Source organism: Oryctolagus cuniculus, chromosome 17, assembly GCF_964237555.1.
Source record: "Oryctolagus cuniculus chromosome 17, mOryCun1.1, whole genome shotgun sequence".
NCBI classification, from domain to species: Eukaryota; Metazoa; Chordata; class Mammalia; order Lagomorpha; family Leporidae; genus Oryctolagus; species Oryctolagus cuniculus.
The window spans coordinates 65,092,226-65,115,669 of NC_091448.1; the positions used below are offsets into that span (position 1 = coordinate 65,092,226).

Here is a 23,444-nt window from a genome sequence, read left to right on the forward strand (position 1 = left end):
AACTGCACACTAAAATGTCACTGACTCTTACTTACCAAGAGGACAGCGTGAGCACTTGTCAAGTGCATGGGGTCAAGTGCATGGGTCAGTGAGTGAGTAGCCTGGCCAGACCACTGCAGAACTCTCTGTAGGGCTGGTCAAGGGGGTGGGCAGAGGGAGACTCTCAGGGGGGAGGGGGGCGGCACCAAGCACGGAGAGGGGCCACACTGGGCCTGTCCACACCCTAGGAGAAGGCTGGCAGGGACCATTCTTTGTGCACAACAGTCAGGGTACCTGGGTTCCTTCAGAGGTGAAACAGAACGGGTTTTGCCATTTTCACAGCAAAAATAGCATTAGAAAAATCCACGGTCAAAAATCACGGGTGAGCAAAACCAAATTAAATTTACATGTAATCCAAAGAGAACCACTGTTGGATACCGTTAGCTTCCTGGTCCGTCTCTTCCATGTGTGTGTGTGTGTGTGTGTGTGTGTGTGTGTCTGTGTGTGTGAACACATACAGTTAAATATTTATATGTGGGAAATAAGTGAGATCATCCTGCTCTTGAACCTGCCTTGTTCACCTGACAGCCACTGTGTTTGTCACTCTGTGCTTTTGCAAGTTTTTTTTAATGTCTGCATGTTAACTTGGACATAAATGTTCACAGCAGCAGTGTTATAATGGCTAATAAATGGAAACACCCCACATGGCTCTCAAATGATGCACAGATCAGGATGACCAGGGTGTGTCCATATGAAGGAGCGTCACTCAGCAATGTGAGAGATGGCATTCTCATAGCTGCTACCCCCTGGATGAGGTGACAGGAGCCGCACACCAGAGGCTGTATCTTCTAGGATTCCGTTAGAGCAATGCCCACGAGAGGCGAAGCCACGGGTGCAGAAGGCAGACTAGTGGTGGCCTGCAGCTAGCAGTGAGGGTGGGGGTGCTTAATCTCAGGAGAAGCTGTCAAGCCATTTTCCAAAGAGGTGCACCACCCCATACTCCCGGCCGCAGCGGGCGAACAGCCTGTTTCTCCACACCTCGCCAACACTCGCTAGCATCTGCGTGTTTGCTCTTTCATTACAGGCGTCCTAGGGGTGTGAAGCATCACTTTGCTGAGGTTTTGATTTATGTCTCCTTAATGACTGATGACACTGAGAATCTTCTCAGGTGTGTACGGGTCCCTTGCACATTTTCTTTGGAGAAATAGCTATTCAGATCCTTTGTTTTTGAATTGAGTTGTTTGTCTTTTTGAGAGTGAGTTACCTGCATTCCTTTCTTGGTAGGAGTCTCTTATCAGATCCATTATGGCCAATATTTTCTCCCACGCTGTGGGCTGACTTCTCATTTTCAAGTGTCTTTTGCAACACAAATATTCTTAATATCGACAAGGTCCAATCAATCATTTTTTTCCTTTTGCCACTTGTGCTTTTGGTGTTGTGTCTAAGAAACCTTTGTCTTGCACTCTACAGATGCCTATTTTTGAATTTTTTTTCCTTTTAGGGACAAGGTGCTGACCACTTGCCCCACGAAAATGTTGAACCTTTGTGTATCTTTATTTGCAAATTTAAATCACCCACCAGCTGGGGGAGAGAGACGGAAGGGCAAACACGGAGTTGTACAACAGTGGGCACCTGCTGTGTTCTAAGCAGGTTACAGAGGGTTGTGTTTGAAGCAGGGACCCAGGCCATCACTGTTTTATTCAAGAATGGCAGTGGCTCAGGGAGGGTGCCCACCTTGCTCCAAATCACCCCTGCTGAGAAGCTGGGTGCAGGCTGTTTTGTCTCCAAGGCCATCACACCAGCCAGCCTCCACCTGCCAGACAGAATCTGCAGCACTTCCCTTCTCCAGCCTCCTTGGGCAAACACGGCGTTCCATGTGTCTTGGCTGCGGTACTGCCTATGTGGCTGTGGTCGCCCCTGAAGGGGAGGCCCTCCAGGGGGTCTTTCCCAGGTACTTCTTTGGCTTGGACATGGAGGGTGCATGGGCCGTGGGATGGAGAATTCACCTGCCAGACTCCTCCTCTGGGTCTTGGAGATGACAAAATGCCCTTTTCCATCTGTCATGAACGTGACGTCTAATTGCCTCCCTCACCTTCTGGCTGTCAGAAACCATTTAAATGCTTGGCACTGAAAAATTACTGATTTCCAAGCGAAGGTGTCACACTTTAAAAGTGACACCATGAGTGACAGCCGAGGCTGCGGCTGCCCGTTACCACAGAAGGAATCCAAAATGCAGGCTCCGAGCCTCCCCTTGTACACTTCCTGCGTACACATAGGCACGTGTCTGCCTTCATAAATAATTGCAGAATTCTAACTTGCAAGACAGCCTTGATGTCTCTTTCCAGCCACTTGTTCTCCTAGCTTGTTTCAGGAACCGAGTGGCCCAGGGAACGGGGACTGCACCAAGGAGACAACAGCAGCCCCACGAGAATGGTGGCTTTGCCACTTTTTTTCGTGGTCCCTGCATGTGACTTCCAGGGCGGCCATGCCAGCATGCCACACACTGGCTGGAGCTTGGGGTCTGAGGCCAGGCTGCTGGCAAGGCTGGTGCCCCCCGAGACCTCCCTCCCTGCCTGGGAGGTGGCTGCCGCTGGTACCTCTTCCTATGGCTGTCCCTTTGTGTGTCCTGATCCCCTCTTCCTAAAAGGCAGCAATCAGAGTGCATCAGGGCCCACACTGTGCCTCATTTTAACTTAACTGCTGGCTGACTCTAAACCCAAATAGTCACCCTGTGAGACACTGGGGGCAGGGCTTTAGCTTCCGGAGCTGGGGGGGCATGTCCTGGAACACCCTCCCAAGCCTCGGCCCCTTGGGTTGTGTCTGCCTTGTCCACACGTCGCAGGTGTACAGCAGAGGCACCGGGTGAGGACTTCCATGTGACTCAGGGCTCAGCTGGCTTACGCAACTTCCAGTCTTATCAGAAACAGCGCTGCCGCTGCACACTTGTTTTGCGTCACCGGTCTTTGTGAAGCTTTGAGAAACAACTCCCCAGCGTCAAAAACCCAGGCTTCTTCCGGTGGATTTAGAAACTGGGAAGGGCCACGTTCAAATCTCTGCCCCGGTCCTTAGTCGCTGTGGGCAAACCGAGGACTCTCACCAGTTCCGTTCTGTCAGGGCGGGATTTGAGGCAGACGTCAGAGCCTTGCTCTGCTTGTTGGTGAAGAGCCTGTAAGTCCCGGCGGCAGCCTGGGAGCTGTGCACCTGGCCCTCTGCCCTCAAGGTGGGGAGAGGTGGAGGCAGAGGGCTGCTGAGAGGAACCCCGAGGAGGGAGGAAGCCCAGGGGAGCTGAGGTCTGGCCTCTCTGCATCCCAGGGGAGAGCCCGGGTTGCTGCTGCTCCCTGCACACCCTGACCTCTGCCGTGAGCCTTGATTGTGCAAAGGGCCCGAGAAGAGGATCAGGGGAGAGCACTCAGGAGCAGGCGCCATAGCTGTTACTCTCTCCTGCTTCCCTCGTCTTATTTTCTCCCCACCTGGCTTCCTCCCACCCTCCCTCCTTCTCTCAGCAAAGGCACTGACCAGTAGGAAGCACCTACCGCGCTGCCCTAGCGCACACACACCGCGTGTGCAGCAGCTCCCGAGATGCTGGGGGGGACAGACGGCCACGGGGGTGCAGGACAGGCAATGGCACAGTGGGTGCCCGCGGGGGCGGGGGGCAGGCAATGACACAGTGGGTGCCCGTGGAGGGCAGGCAATGACACAGTGGTGCCCGCGGGGGCTCAGGGGCCTCTCAGGACAGGGCCACAAGGACGTGAGACCTGGCCGAGGGACTTGTGCTGTGACTCCACGCAGGGGGAGTGGCGAGCCAAACCCAGAGGCAGAAGTCACTGGACATAGAGAGGGGCCTTCTGAGGAGGAGGTGGCCTGGCTGAAGGCTGGACAGAGAGGCAGGACGCTGGCCTGCAGGAGCCTCCAGGGACCACGGTGGGGGGACGAACCAGGAGCTGCTGCGGATGCAGCGGGAAGGGGCTGGAGTCAGTGTGACGCTGACAGCTCACACTGGCTGCCGCCATGGGGAAGATGGCCGCCGATAGGGGCCGGCGCTGCAAGTCGATGTCCAGGACACAGCCCCAACATCCTGACCATCCAGGGACCTTGGACACCACCTCTGGGGTTCCTGACGACAAAGCATCCAGCGGGCCAGCTGCCCCCAAGTCCCCGGCCCTGGCCTGCTTCTGCATTGGTGTCTGTAGACCAGAGTTGCACACCCCGCCCTGTCCCACGTGCCCCAGCGTGTCCAAGTGGACCCAGCGTTTCCACTGCGGTACCTACTTCTTCACGTTGGGCTCTGCATGAGGACAGCCCTGATGGCTCCCGGGCTCATCGCTCAAGCACACCCTCACGCCAGACTTTCCCTGCTGGACTCTCCCTCTCCTGGTTGGTGTAGTGCTTTCCTAAGCTCCCCAGGCATTCCTGTACATGAAATGGGCACACACAGCTGGCCCCGGTCTGTACCACACTGCTACCAGCACGATCATCTTCAAATTTGTCAAATGAAAAGCTAGCGTGAATTATTATCTCTTTAAAGAGATGCAAAAACAGGCAGAGCATGAGCTACGAGCTTTGGATTCAAGAAATCTTGCTGAGTCCCGCACCGACACCTTGGCCACTGGCTTCGTTCTTTGCTGGGTTCAGTTTCCTCAGGTGCAAAATGGCTGCCTAAGGATGTGCTGGGGTGTGACACGCCCTCTCACCAGCTCTGTATTGCTAGAAGAGCTTTGCATCCCCGTGCCTCAGTTTCCTCAGATGTAAAGTAGGGCTCAGAACACTATTTCTCCCAGTCACCTGCAGAGATGGACTGAGGAGACAGCACGGCAAATGCCTACTTGCATTCGTCCAACTTCCAGGAGACACTGGCAGCCACGGACGTCCCAACGGGTATTTCCGAGAGTGCTTGTGAAATGAAATACCAGATCTGAACTTCACCCCCAGTCAAACACTATTCAGACGTAAGGGATTATTTATGATATTATTACTGCTCAAAATTAAGGGTGGCGGAATGTTCTTGATAAGGGTGCTGGGGGTTGGAACTCTGTTTTGGCGGTGCGCACTGCGGTGTGCTGAGCCGCCCGGCTCCCCGCCTGGCGGGTACTGAATGGACGATGCTGGCTGACCACGCCACATCTGTCGGGTCGGCTTTAACGTTCGCTACTCTGAATGACACTGAGGCCGGCTTCAAGCTCGCTCTTCTCCTGATGAGCACAAGAGGATCCAGCTGTGGAGGAAAGCAGGCCTCACCCAAGTACGGAAGCACCACAGGACGAGAGCATTGGAGGGACTTCGAGAAAAGCCACAGTCATTCTGTTACAGATCTGCGCTCGCCTTGTGTCGCTAGAGCACACGGAGGGGCGGCAGGGCACGTGTCGCGGTCTCACTGCTGGGAGCTGTTAAGGAATGATGTGGGGGAAGCTGGCCGCACAGGGCGTATCGTGAAAGTGCACACGGCTGTCTCGCGCTGCAGCTCTTATCAGAAAATCCCACCAGTGTCTGTGACTTGGTCCCTGCGCCGGATGACACAGGGAATTAGAGACGATCAAGCCCTCAAGGAAGTCCGCAGGCCCGGAGAGGGCACGCTGCTCCCTCAGTCTCTCCCTCTCATTCCCTTCCTTCCTGCACGTGGGTATCCGTGGGCTGCTCACACCGTGTGAGCCCTAGTGAGTGCCAGGTGTTGATCACTGATGAAACAGACCTGCTCCCTGCCTTCTTGGTACCCATAGTTTTTGGACGTCAGAGTGGTGGAGGCGTAGGGCAAGGTGGTGCTGAGACCACCTTGAAACAGCTCCCGCATGGCCCTGACAAGGCCCCCACCTCCGCCTACCGACTTGTCCTCCTTGGAACAACCAGGACGCTGTCTCTGTCCTCAAACAGAGCTGACAAGGCCATCTTCATCCTGCGCGGAGGATTGGCTGTGGACTGACACCCAAGAGCAGATAGAATGTGAAGTTTCGAAGTTCCTCGTTAAGATCCCGCTTTGCTTAGAAATGAAGCCTGTTTTCCCTCTTCCGTGTTTCTGTTAGAGTTGCGATCTTGTGACTGGTGTGCATGAAACCAAGCCTGAGAGCACAGGAAGAACATTCTAGAGCACTCCCTTGCAACCATCACTTGAGAACTCTGGTCGCTTTCCAGTCACTTTCACGTCTATGGTGTAAGCACCAGCTGAGTCATCCGAGCCTGTCCCTACTGACCACAGATGAACCCACAGGGGATGCCTACCTGAAGCCTTCTGGCTAGTGAGGAGCACCGTGGGAAGTGTGGGGAGCAAACCGGACTAGACTGAGTTACTGGAATTAAGACTTATTCTATGCATCTGCTCTCCCACAATATGGCGCTGGGAGAGAAGTAAACAGCTTCTGCACAGCTGCCTCCAGTTCAACCAATAAACTGTAGGACTTGCTCCTGATTGGAGGAGAGCAGCGTATTCGGCGTGTGGGCAGCCGAGTTAGGATTGGCGGAGGAGGACTATAAAGGAGGAGAGAGACGGCATGCACGAGGAACATCTATGGGGAACATCTAAGGGAACCCGTGCAGCCCCCGAGAGAACCGGCCGGCGGTGTGCCGCTCCCCTGCGGAAGTGGGGAATGCGGCCAGGGGGAACTGCCCTTCCACGGAGGTGGAAGGGATAGTAGCCAACCCGGGAAGAACCAGCAGCAAACCCGGGGAGGGCCGAGCAGACAAAAGAACAGCGCAGGGTCCTGTGTCGTTCCTCCACGAAGAGGGGGAGCGACATAATGGTGCCGTGACTCGGATATGAAGCCTAGGCAGGGCTTAGTGTCGTTCCTCCACGAAGAGGGGGAGCGACATAATGGTGCCGTGACTCGGATAGGAAACCTAGGACGGATAGCAAACTTAGGAGGGAAGAAACGGGAAGAACTGGGAAATTACCGGAGAGAGAGACTAGCAAACAGCCTAGGGAAAAGCCGGACGAGAAAGGTGCCGGAAGAAGCTATTGAAAGCCTAGGCAGAGACTCGGATATGGACTGTGGGAAAGAAGTTAGGATTGAAAACGAAAGTGAAAGCTTTCATAGACTCGGATTCGGACTATGGCAGGGAAGCTAGGAGACTGAAAGCGAAAGTGAAACCTGGAGGAGGCTTGGACTCGGATACGGACTGTGGGGAGAAGCCAGGAGAAATGAGAGGAATATTGTTGGAAGAAAACTTAAGGAAACATACCGGGTAGAGAAAAATGTTAGGGAGGATGAAGCCGCGAGGGCAGGCCAAGGCGGACACGAAAGCCACTTTGGGATTCTCAAGTTAGCCCGGGAATAGGGGGCGAAAAGTTGAAACCAGAAGCTGAAACGTGAGCCTGGTTGGGATCCGTCTGATTAGCCCGGGGAGCAAAGGACGGGAAGCCAAACCGTGGGGCGGAGACGTATGCCAGGTTGAAATTCGCCAGGTTAGTCCGGGGAACTTGGACTGAATGCCGGTGGTGGCGGAAACATTCGCGGAAGCCGCTGCGTGCAGAGAGAGCACGGGGCGTGAATAGATGGGAAACGCGGGGCTGGCGCGAGGCCGTGGTGTGGGCGCGAAGTGCGTGGAGACCGCGGAGTGTGCGCGCGAAGCCGAGCCGCGCAGATGAGAGAAGCGCGGGCTGAAGCGGCGCAAAGCCGGGAAGCCGCCGCGGGGCGGGCGCCGGCGGGGCGAGGCGCCGGGAAGCCGCGCAGAGCCGTGAAGCCGCCGCGGGGTGGGCGCCGGCTGGGCGAGGCGCCAGGAAGCCGCGCAGAGCCGTGAAGCTGCCGCGGGGCGAGGTGCCGAGAAGCAGCCTCGGGCGGGCGCCGGGAAACCGCGGGGATAAGAGAAGCCGCGGGAAGTTTAGAAGTAAAATGAGAGAAATAGGAATGCTGGTAGATAGAAGTAAAATAGGAGAAATAGGAATGCCCGGAGATAGAGAAACAGAAATAGAAAGGCCTCCCCTCAACATGGCAATGAGAAAGCTTGGATTCGGTCTGCCTGATTAAGTGAGGCGATGAGCACCTGCGGGCAGCTAGCAGCTTATGCGCCGCAGGTCACCGAAGACAGGCACGAATTAACATCAGTAAGACCTCCCCACAATACCGCAATTAGAAGGCTTGGATTCGGTCTGCCTGATTAAGGCGGTAAGCACCAGCAGGCAGCTCGACCAGAGTATGAGCTGCAGGTCACCGAAGATAGGCACGAACCAACACTAATAAGTCTCCCCCACAATACGGCAATGAGAAGGCTTGGATTCAGTTTGCCTGATTGCTAGGTTTTGTAAGCCCCTGCAGGCAGAGCAGAGCATGCGCTGCAGGGCACCGAACACAGGCACGCATCAGCGCCTAAAAACCTCCTCACAACATGGCGAAGAGAGGACCCGGATTCGGTTTGCCTGATTGATAGGACTTTTAAGAACCTGTGGCAACTCTAGCAAGTAGAGCAGAGTGTGTGCCGCGGGACACCGAAGACAGGCGCGTATCAACGCCAAAAATAAAAAGAAAGGGGGATCTGTGGGGAGCAAACCGGACTAGACTGAGTTACTGGAATTAAGACTTATTCTATGCATCTGCTCTCCCACAATATGGCGCTGGGAGAGAAGTAAACAGCTTCTGCACAGCTGCCTCCAGTTCAACCAATAAACTGTAGGACTTGCTCCTGATTGGAGGAGAGCAGCGTATTCGGCGTGTGGGCAGCCGAGTTAGGATTGGCGGAGGAGGACTATAAAGGAGGAGAGAGACGGCATGCACGAGGAACATCTATGGGGAACATCTAAGGGAACCCGTGCAGCCCCCGAGAGAACCGGCCGGCGGTGTGCCGCTCCCCTGCGGAAGTGGGGAATGCGGCCAGGGGGAACTGCCCTTCCACGGAGGTGGAAGGGATAGTAGCCAACCCGGGAAGAACCAGCAGCAAACCCGGGGAGGGCCGAGCAGACAAAAGAACAGCGCAGGGTCCTGTGTCGTTCCTCCACGAAGAGGGGGAGCGACAGGAAGTGTGGATGAGCCCACTAGCCAATCAGAAGTAGCCCTTCTCCGAGTGGGCTGCAGGACAGGGCAGGCTGGGACGTCACTGCAGACACAGTTTCTGCTCTGCTGAGAGCCACCAAGGGTCAGCAAGCCCCCTGCCCCAGGACGCGTGCAGGGCCGGTGGCAATGGCTGCGCGGCAGGCAGGCAACACGGGCCCTGCTGTTCTGCATCCACGGATGCCGCGTGGCACGAGCCAGTTCTTGGGTGTGAGCTTTTGTGCAAAGGACAGGAGCAAGGGTCCAGGGCAGGCAGGGGTAAAGGAAGCCGTAACACTTCCAGCAGACTCTGCCTCAGGGAGATGAAAGGACTAAGTCCTGGCTGGGCCCCGAGAGGAGGCTCATCCCTGAGCCTGGCTGGGCCTCAGATGGGAGAAGCCGCTCCACCCCGTGTCTGTGAAGTCACAGACAAAACTCGACAGAGCCTGCGCAGCAGCAGCCAACAGGGGAAGCAAGCTGGAAGGAATCCACACGAATGCCGAGGACAGTGGGGGCGTGGCTGACTGCAGCAGAAGGGGAGACAGCTGACTGGAGCGCTCCCCCCCGTCAGCCATCCTGGTGGATCTGAGAGGGGCAGAGGATTTGAATGGCAGGCTCGAGACAAGGTCCCACAGAAGCTTCCCCGCAACGGAAAGGATGGAGAAGGCGCAGAGACAGGACCCTGGCTAGCTCTCCACCTGTCTAGCACACTCCAGCTTCAGCTGAAGCCCAGCTCCCTGCCAGCCTCAGGGTCACTGCAGCGTTGCCAGTATTTCCTTTGGTCTTCCCAAGCCCAGGAAGCCCCGCCCCCCTGCCCCATCGTGTGGGCCATTCCGGGCGCCTGTTGGACTTACGCTGAGCTCCTAGGGGTCAGGGCATGCGTCAGCCCCACCTCACCTCCCCAGCGCTCCATGGCTCAGCCTCATGGCGGGCCCACGGAGCTACTGAATTAATATCCACCGAAACGAAGAAGCTCCCAAGTCTCCAGGTTCTATGAAATAGAGTGTCACGGCTTAGCACATCCACAGGAAGTTAGTGAGAAAGCAAGGTTGCAAAAGACTGCAAGCAGGCCCTGCTCAGGGAACTTCCCGACCTGCTAACCTCCTTATCCACGCTCGCAAGGCCGAGAGCAGCGCTGTCTCCCCCAGGGTGCAGGCCCTGCGTTTAGGTTGAGCAATGGCGGAAGAGAATAGCTCTAACGAATCAACATATTTGTGCAACTCTTTGCAGCAGAGGGGGACAGTGGGAAAGGAAGCCTCCACTTCCTTCTGGAGAACACTGCTGGGCCAGGAGGCCGCCCAAAGGAACCCAGAGTCTGAGCAGCACACATGAGGTCCAGCCCTGGCCCAAGAGCTCACCTCCTCGGACTTCGGGGATGGCCCTGCTAAGGTGGACTCTTCTCTCCAGAGCAGCAAGGGGCTCTGCTCTGCCCTAGAGTGGTTTCCTCAGTGCACTTATAATTTTCATAAATTCTTCTTTTGTTCCGAAGGCCCCGCCTTCACTTGTTCATTCGATCGATGGCTAGTTGGGGCTCATCTCTTTGGGGCTGGGCTCTGTGGCCGAGTACGAGACACGACCTGCATTCCCAAGCTTATGCCCTACCTTGGAAAGGCGAGAGGGACTTCTGTGTTCAACAGTCCCTCACAAGTTTATATAAACACATTACCCTATGATTCCCAGGACCGAGTAGCGTTATGACATCATTTAGGCTGAGAGAGAAAACTGTGCAAGGTCAACAGCTTCCAGGTACCCTGAATCCCTGCCTTGATCTTGACCCCAAGATGCATGTGTCCTGGTCCTGGGTGCAGACAAACCCCAAGGGAGTTCAGAGAAGGCGCTCACTTCTGCGGGGCAGCTCTGGGCACAGGTGTCGACAAGGTGAGCTCTGGGCGGGGCTGAAGGGCCCTTTACCCCGTGCCCCTTTCAGGGGGTAAGATGTCCACACAGGTAGGGGAAGCGGAGGCAAAGCACATGGTGAAGAGGCCCAAAGACGGAGGCGGCAGGCAGGTCTGACCGGGGAGTGAACACACACCCTCTAGAGCTGGGGGCCTGGACTCCGGTGTCACTCAGCTGCCCAGTGACAAAGGCAGTTAAACCCAAGCCTCAGTTTCTCCGGCAAAGTGGAGCCACGGACGGCGACTGAAAGTACAGCATCCGTGGGAGCCAGCTGTCTTTGCTGGCAATCCCCGAATCTTCGCTCGCTTTCCTTTCTCCCCACTCCTCCACAGCAGCCCTCTGCACCTGCCATCGCCTTGAACCGACAGTTCTTCCTCTTGGTCTCCCTGCCGGCTTCACTTGGCGCAGTTCACGAGCCCCCCCTTCCAGCGCGAGGGGTCTCTTGCCGCCCCCACCCCCTCAGCCACGTCCCCTGGCATTGTTTGTTCATTTCTCGGACTCAGTTCTTACAGAAGGTGCCCAGCTCCTCTTTACCGAAGGGGTGAGCGAGCTGGCACTCATCCAGCCACAGAGGGGCACACACCTGACTCTCAGAGATGGTCTAGCTTGCACGGCATCTTGAAGGTCACTCATCTGAAGGACATTCATGTAGATTTCCCTCCAGATATGAGACTCCCATCGACAGTTTTGTGGCACCAAGCACAATGCCTTGCATGCCATAAATACTTTCTGACCTGTCTGCCCGGGGCGGGCTAGCTTACTCCTGATTCTCCTCATTGACAGTGAGCTTACTAGTTCCCAAGGCTGCCTTTCTGACTTTCTAAATTTCCCGGAAATATAAATAAAACCTCCAAGTAGAGCTGGGAACCTGCAAATACTGGCCCACACTGTGAACTTTAACCAAGCGTGGGGCTTAAACACTGCACCCCTGCCACGGATGGATGCATTGTCTTGGAAACACTTAACCTCCCCAACCCGGAGTCCCTCCGAGACGGAAACTGGAGAAATGAGCCTCCTATTGCTTGGCTTAGGACGCTCTTCAGCTGCAGCCTGGCTCCCACAACTTCCAGTGCACAAAGCTGGCCGCTTACCCAGGGAGCCGTGTCATGCTAATGAAGCTGATGACCACTGCTCAGACCTAATTGAGCGACCCCCAACCCTGTGTGGGCTGGCGTCTTGAAAATCTGCCTCTGGCCACTGGCCTGGGCATTCACTGCTAATTAATTTACAAAGTCCTGCAGAAATCAGCTGCTTCCTGCACACATGGTCCTGGGGGCCTGATCTCGTGACCGTCTCCTGGCTGGTGCAGCACAGCCTGGCTGACTCGGTCCTCGGCAAGGGCATCACTGCCAAGTGTTTGTGTCTTCCTTCTTGGGCTGGCTGAGGCTGTCAATGACCTTGACCGTGAGCACACTGCTGGAAGGGAATCCACCCTGGTCTCACCTGGTCCTCTTTGGAACTGGGAGCCCTGGCTTCCACTCTGCCTCCGATCCTGGCTCCCTCCCTCCCTGTTCCTTCCTGTAGACTCTGGGGTTTTGCCATGGGACTGGTTCCTCCACTAGGCTGTGAACTCCACCAGGGCAGGGAGGGGCAGAACTCCCTCTGTCTTTATCTGCGGATCCCCCCGTCCTCCCTCCATGGGAGAAGTCTGCAATGGACGCTTGCTAAGTTCAGCACCTCGACACACACACGCAGCAGACATGATTTGGGGCGGGGCTGGGAAACAGGGCAGACGAGGGTTTGGCCGTGAGCTCCTTGGAGGCAGGGGTAGCCCTGCTTGGCGCGGAGCAAGTCTTGTGCAGGTACAGGTCCTGGCACATAGGGATGCTCACGAGCTTCACTGAGTGGACAACTGACCGGACGAATGCAGGCCTGAGCACGAGACAACCTCACGCTTGTGCTCCAGGGCTCCATCACAGGTCAGGGAGAAAGCCTCATGCACCATGAGGGTGTGCTGTGGGAGACAGATGGCAGGAGCAGCCGTCGGGCCAGGGCGCTCGGGGAGCATGCCAAGGGAACACGCTCCTCCATCCTCCTGGGCGGGGCCTCTGCCCTCCCACAGGCCTTGACCTTCCTGTGCTGAGCAGTCTATGGCTCACGTGCCCTCCCTCTGAAAACTGCCCCTTGTTAAGGGGGCCGATCGCTCCCTGCCTTGTGCACCTCCTTGTCCTTATCTGTGTGCCCAGGTGGTGCACCTGCCCCTCTTCTGTGCTGGGGGCGAGGGAGGCCAGGCAGAGAGCCAGCCTGGGGGAGTTTTGCCATCTTGCTTCCTTCTGCCATGTACACTGGGGAGCACAGCGTGGCCAGCTGCAGAGCTGAGTCCCTGTGAAAGCCAGAGACTGGCTGACCCCAGCAGCCCCCACAGTCCATGAAAGACCCTGCACAGGTGGCTCTCTGCTGAGTGCTCTTGGCCCTTCCACCAGGGCACAGTGATGACGTCTAGGACATTTTTGGTTGTCACCACTAGGTTGCAGGGGAGGGGACCCGGAGGGAGTGCTCCTGGCAGCTACTAGGTCAGGTTCAGGGATGCTGGTCACCACTGACCCAGCCTAGTTCATCCCACGCATACACACAACAGACTGCTGTGGCCCAGCTGTGGCCCATGCTATCAACACTACAGCAATTGCTAACCCCTGGGGTCCCTGGAAACAGAGCTCTACTGTCTGAACCACCAGCCAGAGAGAGAGGCCTTTGACAGGAGCCAGTGTTAGCGCAGGGTTCACCTGCTCTGTGGACCACGGTTCCGAGCTCACACCTCCACCTGACCCCTGCTCTGCTCACAGTGTCCGGTTTGAGGAGCATTTCTCAACCCCCCTGGCCCTCCTCTCAGCTACCCAGGAATCACTCCAGGCTAGGGCGTTTTACACCAGGCCCCAGTCTCCCAGTGACTTCCTGGAAGTGGGCAGGGCAGGGACTGACCCTGACCTGGGCTCCAATTCCTGGGACCACGAAGGGGAGCCCACTTCACACACCCTTGCAAGGAGACGTGTCTGCCTCTACTCAGCCTTGTCTGTCCCCAAGCATCCCCAGCCTGTGTTAACCAGCGGCACGCCCCGAGCTGGCTCCTCCTCCTCCGGGTCTCAGTGCAGTGACACCCGAGAGACAGCTCCCTGGCCCAGTCGCATCCATCCAGTGCAATTCCTTAGCAGGCACATCTCTGTCCCATGACTCCCCCACAGCAGGCACGCAGGGCCGTGGCCTGCTTTGGTTCAGGGCTGGAGCCCATGTGCCCGGAACAGCAGCTTCTCAATGAAGCTTCAGGGAAGAAAGGATGGAGCGAGGGCGTGGGCTCCGAGAAGAACCGCAGGGGTGGGTGCACGGTAACCGCCGAAACGGGAGAGTGAGCAAACACAGCGCTCCCGGGCCCTCCGGCCCCTAGTGCCACGCTCTCTTCCTCCCCGCCAAGTGCGTCTGCGGGGAGCTTCACTTCTGCCTGTTTAGGCAACTGCCCATTCGGTCTCCTGCCATATTTCCCCTCGCCCCTTCCCAGCATGCTCTTCACACAGTGGCTTTTGTCACACGTCATCTGAGGAAGCCTCTGCCTAGTACAGAGTGCCTTCCAGATTTAGATTGCAATTCGTCTACACCGAGTGAAGTTTCCAAATGACTGTCGCAGGTGGCTGCCACCAGCCCGCGCTCTGCCCTGGCTCTGGGTGGGGGCAGCCTGTGGGTAAGTCACCCCACTCTGATGCTCTGTCCCTTCTGTGGGGGCTCTCAGAGGGCCACTCCAGCCAGGCCAGCCAGCATTCCCAGCCCAACAGGCAACTCCCAGAGCAATGCTGGAATCAGCGTGCTGGAACCGTCTGTCTCTTCCTCCAAGACGCCTCCTATCTGGGTTTCCTGGCTTCAGACTCATACAGTGTGAACAGGAAGGTTTTACACAGACAGACATATGTGCGTATACAGAACGCATTTTGTGATACATGCTATATAATATACATTAAAGTTTCAAACCCATCACAAAGCTGAAAGAGTAGAACAATGAACGCCTCATATGAGTGTCCTTTGGAAAGTTTGTGGGAAAACAGAATTAAAAGATAAGCATATTTTGATGCAAAATATGGAAATCTACACATAGTTTTTAATAATACGCATTTTTCACTAGCTTTTGGGAAGCCTATTGTATGCACAGATTTCAACGCCTTTTGCACTACAACACACTTCCATTTTAATCCTGTTTCCCACAAATGTCTTTGAAGTGCCTTGGTACCCCCTTCGCCCAGAGTCACCCAGCGTTAACACCGCGCCATGCTTGTGCGCTCTCTCATTTCCAAGTCTCCCAGTGCATTATTCTCTCTGTGAACCACTGGAGAGTTAGAGCCATGGTGCCAGCTCACTTCCAGATTCCTCCACCCATGCCCCCTACGACCTGGAGCGTCCTCCCACCCTCCACCCCCATAACCACAATGCCATTATCACCGCCCCCCCCCGGGGGGGGGCACTGCCTTTGACTCAATCCAACCCCATGCGTATCTGCACAAGCTCCTACCCCACCCCCGCCCTGGTCGTTCATGGTCTTTGCCGTGACGCAGGATGCAACCGAGCCCACACGCTGCACTGAGTCGCCCTGGCTTTTTAGCCCAGCATCTCGGGGGGAAGCTGTTTTTCATAAACCTTCTAGTATCTGCTGGTCATGACCCAGCAAGAGGAGGAGAGCAGTGGGGGCTGTTTCAGGCCTCTGATGATTTGACACTCATGGAAGACAGAGCCAGCGCTAGTGACACAAGGCAACGGAACCAACTGGGAAACAGAAAAGGCAAGCTGCATCTCTAAGCCTCGGCCAGGGGGTGAGCCCGGCAGCCAGCTCCGGGAAGGCACGGGGCACAGCGACAGCCCCAGGCAACCTTTCGTTAGAGAGAGAGGGCCAGCTGCTCCAGGGCCTGGCTCTCGGGAAGTGAGCTGCCGCTGTTCTCTAGCGCTACATAAAAATATCGATAACGCGTCTGTCTTCCCCGTCTTAGCAGAGAAGCCTGCTCGGTGTGGTCACAGAAACAGGAACCTGCCCCGCTACCAGCCCGCGCTCTGCTCGCTTCTCGCAGGAGGAAGTGTGAGGCTTTAGTGACTGCAGCGCTGCCTGCTAGCCTGGGCGGCTCCTGCGCACCCGCGGGAGGCCCCATCGCCTGCTCATTCCCCAGTGGCAGCAGCTGATGGACAGTCGGTGACGCCGCCAGTGTCCCCTCCAGCCCCTCCGCAGCTGACTCCCAGGGAGGCCAGGCCTGGCCTTTGCAGGTATCTTGGGGGAGACGGCAGGGACGGGGCAGGGACAGACTTTGGGATTTTCTGGTGTACAGGAGGCAGAGTTGATTTTCTGAAGCCAAGAGCCCCCAAGGGCGCACAGTGGAGCTGGGGCCCCAGCCCACGCCTCGCACAGTGTAGTTGCTCAGTGAATGGCTGAGGCCTTGAGCTATGCAAAGAAGGGCTGGGGCTTGCAAAAGCCTCTGTCCGGCCAGAGGAGTTCTTTTGGCCCAAGAGCAGCCTGCGGGGGCACCTAGGACTTGCTGTTAGACTTCCTAGCTGTGTGACCTTGGGCAAGGCACCGAGGCCTCTCCAGACCTTCACTTTCTCATCTGTGAAATGGGAAATGGCACCTGAGTTTCACGGGCATTGGTGGATTATGAACACACGCCGGGGGCCAAGGCCGGTTTCAGATACGCAGCGGGTGCTCAGCGCATGCTGCTGCCCTGGGGTCCTGACCGCTGCGGCGTGTGGGGCTCAGGTGGCTGAGCACATTGGGTCTGCACAGCCAGAGGTCAGTGACAAGCACACAAGTGAAGGGGTGTGCATGGGGAGGGGTGGATGAAAGGAAGGGGAAACGTGGGAAGCATACGAACTCTGAAAGCCTGCTGGGATCCGAGGACATTTGGGAGACCCAGAACTTTCTAAGCAATGTGGCACATGCTACCCGTTCCTTGAGGCACCCACATATCCCGAGAGTCTGGTACTGGGGCTTTGGCCTTAGGATGTCCTAGTTGGAGCTCTGTTGAGTAGACGATGATGCCTCCCTCTTCTGAGTGACAGGGGAGGGGCCTGCAGTGCTCAGAGCCATCCTGTGCGCCTGCTGTTTGCTTTGGATGCGTAAGAAAACAAGACTCAGAGAGGTGAAGTGACTTGTCCAAGTAGCCCAGCTGGTAGGAGGCAGAGGCAGGGAGGGGCTCCCAGGGACTGACAGTGGTGGATGACAGAGGCCAGGGTCCACAACAGTGCCTGTCACGGCAGGAGAAATGCATTCTGTAGTCTGCGAGCGGCCACTCTACTATCCACTACAATCATGGCCTTGCAAGTCTAGCAAACTGGGCTGTGGTCCTTTGACAACAGGCAAGTAAGCCCGGATGAACATTCTGGCAAGTTCTGTTGCCACTGCTACGCCCCAGTTAGAAGACTGCCAGTTTGGAGTGGTTAATACACCACAAGAGTGAAATAGGATAGGATGAAGCACCCATGGCTCAGCTCTCCAGGTGGGCCGCCGATGAACTGAGCCCCTCTGGACAGTCACTGTACCTCTCTGAGCCCCCATAAAAAGCAGCCCTGCTTCCTTGAATGTTGGAAAGAAGTTTACGCTGTGTGCGCTCTGTAGGAGGTGCTAAGTCAGACGCAGCAGCTGTGAGCACCACACTTAAGCAGACAATAACCAGTCCCTCTGTTAGCCAGCAGGGCACACACAGTGGTTGAAATTGCAATACCACCAACCTGCCAAACACATCCCCTTACTGCTCTTCTGTCTGATACAAATGGAGCAGGCACGGAGAGGATCGCATTTCAGCCAACTGAGATCCTTTTCCTAAGACAGAGGTACTGCCTCACTCACAGCTGTGGGGGTTGGCAACACACTTCCGAGATGCATGGGCCTATCTTAAAGACACAGAGAGCATTTGGCCCGGCATGCCCCCATCGGCTTCCTGCAGTAATACACGCTGCTGGGTTCTCATTTTGCACCTGCCACACAGCAGGGGCTCCTTCTCCCTGGTTCTGAGAGAGGCTGGAACCAGAAGGTGTCTTTAAGGGCTTCTACCATGTCCTAGCAAACCATCTGGTTCTTGGTAGCAGCGAGGGCCCTGCTGGACATTGACCCATCTGTCCGTTTTCTCAACAAATACCCATTGAGGTTATTCCATGCGACTGACTTCCCCACCCTCTGACTCTACTACAGGTCTGAAGGAACCAAGAACAGCCTGTCCCAATCACTTCCTCCCATCCGGGCACCATGAAGGGAGGGGTGCATTTCATTATGGTAACTCTGGCCGTGGACAGAAACAGGGTCCTCAGGGTTCAGGGGCTCAGTAGGTCATACTTCTCTGGGCAGCAGGCAGCCTGGACCACGGCTGGAGAGTGTGTGTGTGTGTGTGTGTGTCTGTCTGTCTCTGTGTCTGTGTGTAGTGTGAACAAAGTAGGGACCCGAGGGAAGTCTAGGAAAGTGCAATGGTCCTCTGGCTTGCAGTGGAGGCAAAATGGTGACCTTGGACGGGGCAGGCAGACCTGAGAGCAGAGCACCTCCTGCATGCAATACATGGGGCCCCTCGTATGCGTCACAGTCAGTCATTCAACCTGATGGACTGAGTGCAAGGGAGGAACCAGGCACCTGCCAGGGCAAGGTTTCCCACTGAGGACCAGAACCAACGTGGACGCCGTCCTGGGAAAGCTATCCAGAGACGGGGTGCTCACTAAACCCTTCATGAAATGAATGCGTGAAGACAGACGCTGTATTTCACGAGGGGACCAACGAGAGCTTGGGGATGAGGAAGCGAGGAAAGCCAGTGCAGTCGGTGAAGTCAGTTTAAGTCAATTCTCCCATTAGCCCTGGGAGAGGGACACATTGCCCTTGACCTACAGATGTGCCACCAACCCTCCTCCCTGCCCCCACTTTCCAAGTCTCCTGCGCAGCCAGCTTAAAACCTGCACCTTTGGAACACACGCTCCAAGCCCCCTGCGTCGTGGCTGCCTTGGGCTTCCGCTCTGTCTGTATGCCCAGCGGCCCACTGACTGCCCGTCGGTCATGGACGGCCCCCGAGCACACAGAACAGCGCACCAGCAGCTTGCTGTGAAGTAGCGAAGCTTGGTGTTACGCCACTCTCCAGCCACTTCCTTCCATCCCAGGGCATGGCGGTGTTACGCCACTCTCCAGCCACTTCCTTCCACCCCAGGGCATGGCGGGTGGCACAGAGCCAGCTCACCTCGATTCAAACCCTGTGTCCACCACTGACAAGTTAAGTGACTGCTCCAGCCTCAGTTTCCCCAGTCCCACCTGAGGTCCAAGTACAACGACGCACACACCGTGCAGAGCTGTGCAGGTGGGGAGGAGGCGCCATCAAAGACACTGTGGACTCACCTTTCCTCCATACTTGTGAGTTCCGCCTGCGCCTGCTTCCCGTGCTCAGCCTTGCCAAGCGCCAGGGCATGCCGCCTGGACACACACCATGTATAGAGAGGTAGACTGACTAACTGATGGCCAAAGTCAGAAAGCGGCTTGCCCGTCACCCCAGGGAAGACAGTAGAGTAGACCCACCGTGTGTTCTAAAGACATAATGTGTGACAAGTCAAAATGAATGGGGGAAATGGGGTTCACTCTTGTGCTCGCAATATTGGAGTCACTGTCCAAGTGATTTTACGACACCACATCGGCAACCTCAGGGCTCAGAGCAGAAGGGCAGAACCCCGACAGCTGGCTCCCTGGCTGGCTGCCATGGGGTGGCTTCTCTGTGGTCAGAGGCAAGGGCGCCTGGAGACACAAAGCAGTGGGCATCCTGGGCCCCAGGCCTCCGTGCGTTTTCCTCTGGTCTTACCAGCAGCCCCAGTTTCTAGAGCATCTATCGTTCGGATTAAAATTTTATCAAACTGGGATGCAGGTATTGGTGGTATCATGACTGGGAGTAAAAAGAACTAGAATACTAGGATTTGAATGCTGGCCCCATGCCTGAATAGCTGTGTGACCTTGAACAAGAAACTTAATCTCTCAGAGCCTCAATCTCCTTCTCCGTGCAATGGGGGCTTGTTGGAGCATGAAACAAGTATGCGTTCTTTCAGCATCGCACTGAGGCCTCCACGCAGTGGATCCAGCCTGCTCTCTCCTTTGAGAACGGAGCTGTCTGCAGGCTGCCGTTCCAAGTAAGGAAAGCTGCCTGGAGACAGCCTCAGCACAGAATTGCTTCCCTCCAGTCTCTCTCTGCACATTTCTTCCCACCCCTGGGGTCCAGACGCGTCCCAAGGGAAGCCGGACATCAGCCCGAGGTGGTATTGACACGGCTGACATGGGCAAACAGTGAGAATCCGGACTTTTCTCCCCAGCACACTCAGTAATAAGCCTGCATCTGCACATCTCTGATGCACTCTCTCCCAAGCACACCGCTTCCTTCCTCTCTCCTTGTGGGGCACCCACTGCGCCCAAGAACCCCAGGGTGGCCCGACATCTGCGTGATTGACAAGTGACTCAGGCACAGCCCGCACGTGCTGGGTTAAGCCACGACACCATTTCCATCTCACTGATAAGCTTCTGAGTAACACGGGCGATTCACGCAAATGTACAAAACACATGGCTCAGGCTTGCTGGGAAGCGTGACGTCACAGAAAGCCAGACCTTTCTGATGCCCGTGCCTGAATGCCGAGTGACACAGCCTCCTGGGGGGGTCTCCATCTGCCTCCCAAACACTCACAAAGGCCCATTCTGTAGCCCCTGTGTGCCCGTTCCGTGTAATTGCTGGGGATGAAAATAATGGTCTTTGTTGTTGTTTTCTTCTTGCCAGTGTTTGTTATGCCAGCCAGATTACAGGGTGTGCAGGCATCCGGGGCCTGGCCCGGGGCCCAAATCCCATTTAGAACATGGTTCTTGTTGAGGAATGTGTTCTGCATCCAACAGAATCCCCGACCACGTGGCGCCCTGGCCCCTACCATCCTGGGTGGTGGGGACGTTGCAGGAGGAGAGGAGCAAAGGCCCATGTCAGAGATGGCCCTCAGTGGCCACCTCTGCCTGCCAGGTGTCCCTCACCTGCACCCCTGCACTCCACCTGCCCGTGACAGGGCCACTGAGGCTGGTACACCAGCCATGTGCCTGGCCGTCAGTCCCTGCTCTCACTGATCTGAGTGCAGAAGCCCAGCCAAGCAGATATGGCGACGGCCATCAAAACCCCCAAAGCACAACCAGCAATCAAGAGCAGAGGTTCAGGACTTTACAGAGGGTGAAATTCAAAGCTGCCCCAGGACTGGGCAGCCCTCTTCTTCTTTTCATGATGTCTTAGAATGACCAGAAAGTGTCCCCTGGGACAATTCCATCCCAATCCAGTCTCAGGTGAATGCCTCTTTGTGAGCCTGAGAACAGGTGAGATCACTTTCCAGGTCCCTAGGAGCAGAAGGGGCTCCGAGACACAGCAGCCACACTGATAAATGATCCGTCACTTTCTTGTACAAGGTGCACAGAAGACTTAACTGGGTGACCTTGAGCAGGTTGCTTGCCCTTTCTGAGCCTTGCCTCGGTAATGCGAGGGTGTTGAGCTGCAGTTTTTTCAATAAGTGCTTTATGATATCCCAGGGTTAAAGTGCTGTACCCAGAGCAGTGGAGGGGCAAGATGGCGAAGCTCCGATCCCACCCAGCAAGACGCTTGTGTCTGGAGGGCTCCTAAGGACGCTTTCTTTAAAACACAGTTTGAGCCTTAGCCTAGAGGAGGCTATCCCAAGTTCTCCCAGCGGCTCTCCCGTGCCTCTGATTTCGAGCCAGGCCTGAGAAGACTGGAGAAATGCCTGAGCCCCACCGAGCTGGCCACTTGCTCTCTGTGTCTCGCCCTCGCCCCGTAGCCCAGGAGCCCACAGTGATGCCACGACTCTCCTCTGCAGTTCCGCAGAAGGCGAGCAAGATGGGCTGAGGGCAAAGACCTGTGGCTGCACCTGCAGCCACCCTGCACTGGGGAACAGGGAATAATGTAGGTCACGGGCAGGCAACCCTGGCAGGCAGGCAGCCCCCAGTCTTGTGCTTGGGGAGGCGCACCTGTTGAGTGGGTCAGGATGTGGTGCGGGTGCCCCGGAAATCCTTTGAGATTCTTGGCAGGGAGAAGAATTAGATGTGTAGCCCCTGAGCTCCTTCTGCTTTCCCCCAAGCAAAGTGTCAGCCCACGAGCAGGGCTGAACCGGCTGGGAGACGGTTACGTGAGCCACAGCAACAGTCGTGGGAGTGCAGACAGTTAGGGCAATAGAGCCATGGGCCACCGTTGTGTCCAACTCTTTCCCCACCAACCGTGAGGACCCTAAGGAGCTGAGATGGGAAAGGACTTGCTGTGACCTGCCCACTCGACCCCCCACCTCCAGGACCCAGACGTGGTAGCAGCTACTGTCTTCTAACACATCTCTGCTGCGATATGACCTGTGAGGTAGCCCTCACAAAACTCCCGTAGGCTCAGAGGAAGGAAGTGATGTGCCAAAGGACACAGAGCCAGGCGTTGGGGAGCCGGGATCTGCCTCCAAAATCCGCCCTTTAAGGCTTCAGATTATGCAAGCAACGCATGCACACGGGACAGAATTTGGGTCTTGTAGAAGCGGGTACAGAATAGATTGATGGATTCATTGGTAAGCTCACCATCCTGAGAAAACCCTGCAAAACAGTTTGTGAATTTTCCCTTTCTATTGTTCTGTGCGCCGTACACCCCCATGCACATTGGATTGTTACAAAGACGGGGTACTGTAAGCACAGCTAGTCTTTCTCCTGCTTGTTTGCTTTGGTTTTCCAGACAATTTGCTTCGGTGCTCCCAGCACCCCTGCCTCCACTCTCCCGTCTGCTCCCCACAGCTGGTTCCCCAGATCTGGGGTTCCAAACACGGCCATGCAATAGCCCCCACATACCTCAGGGCCCCCGGGTCCCTTCTGCTAAGGGTTCCCCTCAAAAGTGATGGTCCCTGGAGTTCACTTTATGACTTTTAAAAAAGTCACTTTTATGTTCCCTTCTTGGACTGGACAGAGGGTGGACAATGGGCAGCACTTCCCGGGGGCTCAGAGCACGGGTTTTAGAGTCAGGCAGGCCTGGTTGGAACCCCAGTTCTACTTCTTCCTCTCTATATCACCTTGGACACATCCCTTAGCCGACCTGTTCCATACAGGCCACTGTGGCAACAAGGCTGGGGTATGGGGCTCACCAACAGCTAGCCTCTTGCCTCGCAGGAAACAGAAGCTGACTGACCCAGTGGCGGCGCTGTTCTGGGGGTCACTGCTGCTGCTGGAGCCAACGTTGGCTACTTCCAGAAGTTCATAGAAAAATGGAATGAGGAGGTCAGTTTATTTTGGTGCAAAGCATTTTGAGACTCTGATACAAGGGGTCTTCCAAAGTTCCCGGAAAATGTATATTATGCAAAAAATGGCATGGATCTCAGATTTGTTCACACCAAAATGAACTTGCAATTCCATTTTTCCCATGAGTTTCTGGACGTACCCTCATACATGATGGGTATGAGGCTTTTCTACGCAAGGCGTGGAGGTCCGAGCCCTAGAGGTCCTAGGGAGGTGTGAACAGCCGTGACCAAAGGAAAGGGGGTGCATCTCCAACTAGGCTTTCACACCCCACAGTCGCCAATGGTTTGGTTCCTGGTTCTCCCGTGGAGTTGGCAGGTTCTGAGAAGCCTGGCGCCTCGTGTTTTGGTGACAATGCAAAG

At 56.0% G+C, this 23,444-nt stretch overlaps 2 protein-coding genes and 1 pseudogene across 8 annotated transcripts in view; 2 read left to right on the forward strand and 1 right to left on the reverse strand.

The window, feature by feature from the left end:
- The window catches only part of LOC138843139 (adenomatous polyposis coli protein 2-like), a 35,574-nt pseudogene extending 29,810 nt beyond the window's left edge, over window positions 1-5,764 (reverse strand).
- LOC138846302 (UPF0449 protein C19orf25 homolog) overlaps window positions 1-23,444 on the forward strand; it is a 251,330-nt gene that overhangs the window by 70,482 nt on the left and 157,404 nt on the right. The window lies entirely within an intron of this gene.
- Window positions 15,397-23,444, forward strand: part of LOC100339379 (Src like adaptor) — a 33,496-nt gene continuing 25,448 nt past the window's right edge. The window contains exon 1 of one of the 2 annotated variants that reach the window (XM_008255928.4): window positions 15,397-16,052. The gene's annotated coding sequence lies outside the window, so the exon portion shown is untranslated. The remainder of the gene's footprint in view (window positions 16,053-23,444) is intronic. The other variant, XM_070060058.1, reaches the window with a different exon arrangement.